General features: G+C 36.6%; 1 protein-coding gene across 1 annotated transcript in view; it reads left to right on the forward strand.

The window, feature by feature from the left end:
• Positions 1-8,912, forward strand: part of cacna2d2a (calcium channel, voltage-dependent, alpha 2/delta subunit 2a) — a gene marked incomplete in the record, with an annotated part of 243,323 nt that overhangs the window by 1,576 nt on the left and 232,835 nt on the right.

The raw sequence follows: 8,912 nt of genomic DNA on the forward strand, positions 1-8,912 counted from the left end.
TCCGAGTATAATCTGACCTTCTTTGCTTATTATTCAACAAATTGAACTTATAAATCAATCTTTATTTATTAAAATAACTTTTCATGTGTTGCAGCTCAGAGCGCTTTACAATAAAAACAAACAGTAAATAGAAAAGTTAGAAAAATTAAGACCAACACCGAGAGCAGATCAGCCACAGAACATCACCACAGCGCCCACCAGAACCAGAAAGCAACAGGTCCACTACATAGCCGCCAGGCTGTGATGCAGGACGCAAACCTCGACAATAAACAACAGCAAGTCCTTAGTGCAAAAGATCCCCATATGGAAACATAACTTCATAAATGTCAGCGGTACCAAAAACATGACCATGAAAAGAGAAAAAAAATCTGTGCAGTCATAAACTTTTGCTTCTCTTCTCAATCATCCATGCGCTCACGATCCACAAACATGTGCTAAAATCGCCACACCTGTCATCTCACAGGCAACCGCTTCAAAACACAGGAATTATTACAGCTTTTTAATTTCACCGCGGCAACCTTTAATTTTTTATTTTTCCTACAATGCGCATTAACTAACTCACTCGGTCATGAAAGCTGATCCTGAATTTGACATCTACTGAGTTTTTTGGGGGCTAATTTGGAGTTTAGCTCATAGTTAAGCAACAGATGAAATATTTTTGCAAAATTGTTATGTATTTGGGATTTCAAAACAATTTTACTTCAAAATTTAGGTCAACTTCTACACTCTTTTATAGTTCTTTAAAAAATTTTCTAGTCAAATTTAACATTTTACAAATTTTTCACCGTATTCAGCAAAAAGCATCACATTAGCTTTATTGCAGATAGTACAACTTTTCTAGTTTCATTTTGTTTTGATACTAGAAACTAATGGACAGAGGCTGCACAATTCATTAAAAGTTCAATAAACTATCATATTTATTGTCTTTATTTTAAGTTAGTTTAAAGCTGATGATTGTTAAGATGTGTGCTTTACATCCAGTTTGCACATGACCCGATTTTTCCGGCTAATCGGAAAAATAATCACTGATTAGTCAACTATTTAAAAATTGTTTGTGGCAGCACTAGTATGGATAGTGTTGCTAGTTTGGATGCTTTCTTACAATTTAAATTCTCCAACTAGTTGCAGCCTTGTGAGACTAGTTTTGGTATCCATCTCCAAACAATTCACACTTTGGATTTTACAGCTTTAACAAAAGCAGCCCCTGATCAGTCACTGCACCTGCACTCTATTCTGTGTTCTGCTGTGGAGCATTCAAGTGATGTCAAAATAGTTGGGTAAAAATATTCTGCAATCAACAGAAAATTTGCAAAGCCCATCAGCATTCTTTAAGCTCTGCCTTGACTTTTAGTTCTCTGCTAAAATGAATTATGAATAAATATCCAAAACGAAAGTGATTCATGAATGCAAATTAAAAAGCACTAAACCACAAGAGAAGCTCCGTCTTTTTTTAAAATGCTTTCATCTCCTTTGACCGCTTGCAGACATCAGAAGGCGCTGCTGTCCCAACATTACATTTTACTCTTCTGCTTTCAGTGTCAGCCCATTCTGTATTCATCTCTTTTAACAACGTAAAAGTATATTCATTTTCAGTATTTTATTGTCATTTTTTCATGATATTAGTAAAACTGTTGCAGCATTTTGTAAACTTAAGTTATTCCCTTTGGCAACATTTTTAGATGTACATGATAAATAACATATTACATTTTTCAGCAGAGATATAGACAAATATGTGCAGAGGAACATGCATAAACATTCTTTTTTGCACATTTTCCTCTTTGTATTTTCTTCCTTTTCAAATACAGACTGTTGCTAAAGCAACAAAGAGTCACATTAAAGGGTGTGACCTGGTTTGTGCTCGAAAGACGGAACATGTCAGCTTAGTCATCATCTTTCTAAAAGAGCCACCTATTTTCTAAACCTGCTTTGACTGTTTAGCAAATCATTTTAAGCTGCTCTGATAATAATAAATAACTGCTGTAATAACACTATTCAATCAGGAATATTTTGGTAGTAACTTTGAGTCACAATAAACACAGCACTGATTCTCAGTCATGATTGTTTCATGAAATCAGAAGAATCAGGGAATGCTTTTGTTTCTCTGCTCAGTTGTGCTTTGAAGCCTCTCATTTTTTTCTTTTGTGCAGCGTCAGAGGGATGAACGGACAACCCAGAAAGCACTTGGACATGGGTAAATACAGATTGTGTAATTTATGGGAAAGGTGGCACAAGCAGACTCTCTGGCTTACATTCTCTCTAGGAAAACTGCAATACTCGAGAAGTTGTATGGATCAAACATACTGTAATGTATTAGCCACAACTGCCCTTATAGATGCTCTTTTTTCTCTGTTGGCGAAAAACGGGCAAACCTTCATGAAATATCAAGATGAGCAGAGCAAAATTTTCACGCACACCTGTATCTATGGGCATGCTGCGGGGGACAGGTCGTAGCAAACACTTAAACACAGGGTTCCTTAAAGGTGAAATAGGTGAGACGCAGGCTAGGGCTGGGCGATATGACGATTAAAAAACCGTCGTACGATCTCCAAAGCTGACGATCTGTCATTTTTAAGAGATCGTTATATCGCGATCTTCTACGAAAAGCTGCAAGAGCGAGAAGGCAAAAGCTTGTTGACAACTGTGACTTTAAATCCGAGCTGCTGCTGCTCCTCCTCCTCCTCCCCGGTGTGTTTTTCTTGTTTGGAAGTCACGTGGCATACGACGTGACAGTCACGTGCGCCGTCATTATGGATCGAGTCTTCTCGAGTAATGAATGACGGAGGTCCGAAAAAGTAACAAAAGGAGACGCAGTGTCTTGCAATCGACTTCAAAAACCTTGACAACAAAATAATCCGATGGAGAGGAATCATCACAGGACAGGAATCGCATTTTAATAGAGAGAAATCAGGCTGGGAACTGTGAACAGTGTGCTAAAGTGGGTGCTAGCAACTCATGAAAGACATGCTAGTTTGGTTCTTTGATGTATGTTTTTATTAATGTTTCATGTTTTTAAACATAGCGGATGTTAATTGCACGTATTTACGTTCAACCTGCACAAAAACTGATGGTAATTCATATAGGAAACACGTAAAATGTTCGGTCAAGATGCACTGTGCTGCATTGTTTTGCTAGCTCTTTGCATAGCTTTTGCTAGCTAATGTAAGAGCCTAAATCTTATCGACCTGCAAAGGTCAACCCCTACAGGGGTGCATAAGATGCAGTTGCTCCTCTCTATGACCCAAAACCCCCCAAATCTGCAGTACCCATACAGGTGCATGAGACTATACTTTTAGTGGGGTTGTTTGCTTTAAAGAAAAAAAAAAAAAAGAGAATCTCAATGACAACTTTAAATATTTGTTTTTGTGTCCCAAATCCAGTTTATTTTTCTGTACTTGTCAGCTTAACCCTATGTAACATTCATATTATATTAATACATGCATTTATGAGTTACGAATCTTGTTAGAATGATCCAGACTTTCTTTAAAAACCTACTGTTTATCACTTAGTCCATGTTTTCTGACCTGTTGTTCATTGTCATTCCACTAGGGGCGGTAGAAAGGCTTTTCTTATTCATTTAAACTGGCTCCCCCCATGAAATCTCAAAAACACTTTTGGAGGGGAAAAGTTGAGCTAATTTTCAAAAGTTTATGGTGACAATAACTCATCTATTGTATTTCATCTTTTAAAAGGACTTTCTGCTTTATTGAAGGAATGCAAAATATGTAAGTTTCAAACTGAGTATTTCTTTATTCAAATCGTTGAGAATTGGGAGCAGATGAAAAAATTCCCACATGAGACGCAGCTCCTGAAATGGATGTTCCGCTCCATTCTGATACATCCACTTAGAGACGAATAGATCCATTAACGTCTTCATTTGTCTCGTCTGAGCTGGAATCTGGATCAAAACTTTATGGTTGAATAGCTTAGATACTGTTTGCTATTTCTGTTGTACCTATAATGTTATCTTGGGGTTGTGAGCGGCTGGAAGCTAGCGGGAAAGAGTGTAAACAAAGGGTTGATGGGATATAAGTGGAGGCTTACTTCCAGTCCAGTTCACAACTAAGAGGTGAATTTCTAACGAACTTCTGCCGCTCTGCAGAAACTTAGTTAAACGTATTTATATTGTGACTGGCAATAATTTTTGGTGAGTTTTCATACCTGAAAATGTATAAATAAGCATCAAACAGTGTTTTAGATCTAACATTCGGGATTTTAAAGAACTTAAAGCTATTACAGCTTCAAGGTTTTATGTTGAGTCAGTTGGTTAACTGTTTTTTTAATTAATGTTAGATGTAGGCTATATGGAAAATGTCTGAATTGTGTCAAAATGACTGCTTCCACCTTGGTTTACTTTTCTGTTTTACCAGCTGCAGATTGTTTTTGTCATGAGGTTAAAAATAACATTTAATAGACAAATGACTTTTTTCTGAGTAAATAATTCAACTGTTATTTAGCATTCACCCGTATTGTAGAGTTAGACGCAGACTACGGTGCAAATTTATGGTTCTTGGTCGGTCTCTTGTAAAATCCATCAGAGCCAGAGAGGCCCCCCGAGACAATAGTTGAGAGATGACTGGTGGATTCTGTGGTCTGTTGGGGACAAGCGGAGGCTTTGATGGATAGCCATATTCTTTGGAAGAGGCAGAGAACAGACTGTGATTAATTCTCAATGAGTGATTTGCTGGAATAAGTGAAAAAAGAGCCCACAAAAGGAGCGGCAGTTATTTCCTCTGCTCTATCTGATAATGGCGTGTGTACGAGACCATGGGCCGTATGTAGCTTTTCTCGCTTTGCACGTGGAACCGAGTGGTTATAATGCTAATCGCAAAAGCACTCACTTAGTCTGGTTTTTATCATCTTAGTGATCCTCTCATAATGAGGTTGAAAAGAAAAAAAACGATTAATTGTCTTACACTGTCAGCCAGTTTGGCAAGCATTTATTCCTAACAGATGAAAGAGGCCGTAATGACGCGTGAGCTAATCAAAACTGGATATTAAGTATTGAACTGAGGCAAGTCTTTTCAAGCAGTCAGTTCTTGTGAGAATTCCTAATATTCTGCGACATAAATCAAGCTCATTATAACATTTCAACCCAGCATTCATGGCTTTCTCTCTGAATGTGACAGGACCAGCAGGCTGTGTTTTACATCAAAATATGTGTACAAAACAGAGAGGATTTTAGGATTGGTAAATGTGGCTTGTTTATCCTTCAAAAGAAACCATTAGTCAAACAAAGAGCGGTATGTGAGCAGACGTTACGGGCAGAGGCATTAGAATCCACTGCAACTCTCTGCCAGGTTAGTAATTGCTCTTTTTATGTTGGTAATTATTTCCTCGAAGGTACGGGCTGTTGCACACTGCAATTATACATACGCTGCTATCAGTGCAGGGAAGAGAAGGTAGGTGGAGGAATGTGGGAAGTAGTCAAAAAAATTCTGCATTTTGCATGTGTGAGTGTGGGTGTATGAATGTGGGATTCATGGAAAAAAAACGTGACACCGCTGCATTCTGAATTGACACAGTTTAGAAAAAAAACATCGAAATCAAGACGTGTAGAGGTTTTTTTTTCATTGTTTTCTTTTTTTTTTTTGCTTTTATGCATGTCAAGTTGCCAACAATCATTCTGTAAGACATTGTATAGAAAAAGCCAGCCTGTAAGGTGTGATAAGGACTCTAACCTGTGCTGTCCATTGTTTTCTTTGTCTTTCTATCCTTCTAATGCACATGTGTCAAAGTCAAGGCCCGGGGGCCAGATCCGGCCCTCTGGGTAATTCTATCCGGCCCTCCAGATCATTTTGTTTTATTGTTATTAATGGCCAGATGTTATCATGCGCTTATTTCTAACTTTTATAATTTTGACAAAATGTGTTTTTATGGAGAATAAAATATTGAAAGTTATTTAAGGTTTAAGCTAATTTATTCTGGAATAATATTGCTACCTTCTTAGTATTCATAATTATGGTAGAAATTTACGGTTTTAAAGATTTAAAAATTGGCATTCTGCTAGCTTTTTAGACTATTTGGGTTTTTACTAAGATTTTTAAGGCTATTTTGGAGTTTAGCAAATATTTCAGCTACATGCTAGCTGTTTTGGCTAATTTAGGCTGTTTGTCAGATTTTTTTTTGGCTGTTTTGAAGTTTAGCTATTTTTTAGCTACATGCTAGCAGTTTTGGCTAACCTAAGTTTTCTTTTTTTGTTTTTTAGGCTATTTTTGGAATTTAATTCATATTTTAGCTAGCTAGTAGCGTCAGCGTTTTCAAAGTTAAACTTCAATGTTTTTAGTTTTTAGTTATGCAATGTTTAGTTTTCTTTTTTTATTTTATCTTGTCCTGTCCAAAAGCAACAGATATGGCCTGAGAGCCTCTGGTGTTGGGCAGATCTATCTGTCACAACAGAGGTTCATTGAGTATTCATTGAGTATAAACCCCTGTTGTATTTTTTTATTAATTTTTTTTATTTCAGCATCTTGAGTGACATAATTCAGCTTAAAGCATCACACTAGCATTGTTGCAGGTTATGCTATATATCTGTTTCATAATTATGTTAAAAAGTTACGATTTTGAAGTTTAAAAAATTCAGTTTTAGAGTGTTCAATAAATGTTTATCCTGTTCGACCCGCGACTTAAGGTGTGTTTTGCATTTTGGCCCCTTGTGCGATTGAGTTTGACACCCCTGTTCTAACGTGTGTGGCTTTTTTCCCATAGTCGCTCCATACGTAACCTGCATGACTGCTTCGTGTGTAAGCACCTCACACTGATAAGGTCTCACGAGGAACAGTGCAGCTGATGTTTCTTTGGATGTATGCTTTCTGTGAAACTGCATCCACAGCAGCACTTAAGTTTAAGCTGATGTGAGGAGAATGAGACCAATTTGCATATCATTTTGCAAATTGTCACATTTGTCCTACATCGAGTGTATAGCATGTATAAGTAAGTGAATTTTTATATAAATGATCACATTAAAGGTAAAGACGACAGTGTTAGTAAAGCAGAAGAATTAAAATAAGATTAGATGCTGATGATAAGTGTGTAAGTATGATTAAAAGTCCTTCAAAAACTGTGTCATCAATTTAAGAAGAAATCTAAATTACAGTTTTGTTTTGGCTAAGATGAGATTTATTCCAAACTCATAGCCGCGTGTGTCCGACTCATGCAAAAACATGAGAGCATCCTAATAAATGGAAATGTATTTTAAGCAAAGCTGCAGTTACAAATGTTTCTTCAGGCCACGCCTCAAAGTTGATTAAAAGTCCAGGCTCTAAGTAAAATATGAAATATTTAAATATTTTTGATTTCATTTTTTACATTTCATGATGGCCGTGTGGCTGCAACATTTTTCATTTTCAGAATTTACCATGAAAACAAATGACAATTTAAAAATCACAACAGAAAATAGAAATAAGAATTCAGATATTGTGCCACCACCATCACTGGCCTAAACAATTTGGAACAATTTGAGTTATTATGCAGAGGATGTGGAAACCTTTTCTATACTGTGTGTTTTTAAATATTCTCTCTAAAAATACAACTGTTTCTTTACATGTATGATAGTCAAACCTGATGAATCTCTAAACTAAGTAGGAAAATAAACATATCAAACTAGAATATTTTAATAATCAAATTACATATTTGTTCAGTTAATCAAGATGCAATGATGAAGGTTCCATTTCAAATTTATAGATCTAAAAGGACACTTAAAGATAAAAAAAAAGCAATCCTAACCTCTAAATCCACAATCAACTACTCCTAAAAGCACAGGCAGGATTTGTGTCTGTTTGCTTTGTTCAGGTTCAGTTAATACCGGATTATCCAAGTTTGAATAGAACTTGGATGATCAGCAGGAAGACGAGGATGGAGTTAAAACTCCAAACTAAAATTTTGAAAAGATTTAAAATCATGCATCATATGTGTTGTTTTTCTGTCATATCTTTGAGAAACTAGGCTCTTGTTTTATTTGTGTTTGACCCACTCTGATCATATCTTGATTTATTAAGAAAGTGCTTTAAAAGTATTTTAAAAGGGTGTTATTTATAACTATATGATTATTTAACATTCGTGATGCGTCCTCTCTATGTCCGTTGTTAAAACTAACCTTCAAACCCATTTTTACAGCCAAGCTTTTAACCTTTCATGCGACTCTGCTCTGTTTTGGTTTTAGTTTTATGCTATTCGTGTTTTTGGAGTTTTATTGTCCCATTCTTTATAGCAGTTTGACTGTGTTAAAGCGCTTTATAAATACAGTTAATTTGATTTATTCTGTTTTTATCCCCAAAAAACTCTGTTTTTGTATGTCTACACTCTCTCCTGGTAGCTTACAGCCCCTCACATTCCAGATCAGATTCCAGCTCAGACGAGGAAAACAAAGACGTACAAAGATCTGTTTCCCTTCAAGTGGATGCATTGAAATGGAGCGGAACAGGGAGCTTGTTGCTTCTACGTCAAAAATGCTCTTTTTCAAACTGCATTTTTTTCATCTACTCCTAATTCACAATGATTTGGATACATAAATATTCAAAAAGACAATTTTAAGCTTTATTTTCTTTATGTGGGTCCTCCATCATGAGAAAAATGCCACACAAACATGTTAAAAACACAATTTTCATCGTCGTGGAGCCCTAGCAATCGACTGTATACAGAGAACTGGACTGAGCAGATGTGAAGTCACCCATAGATAATGCCTTACCTCCAGTGAAATGAAGCCAATTCAGCCCCCATTTCTCTGCAATACGGATGTCGCCATGTTGGAGCCAGACGACAGTAATTGGTCCAAGTTAACGTTTCCATGACAACTACTGTCGCCATTTGCTGTCGCTTGTTCACAGTCCACACCCCTTCCACTGAAAGCAGCTCAGGAGAATCTGTCAATCAAACGTTTGAGATGGGGTCCAGTGGGCACTTCCTGTTTAAAATGT

This window comes from Oryzias melastigma, linkage group LG5 (assembly GCF_002922805.2).
Source record: "Oryzias melastigma strain HK-1 linkage group LG5, ASM292280v2, whole genome shotgun sequence".
NCBI lineage: Eukaryota > Metazoa > Chordata > Actinopteri > Beloniformes > Adrianichthyidae > Oryzias > Oryzias melastigma.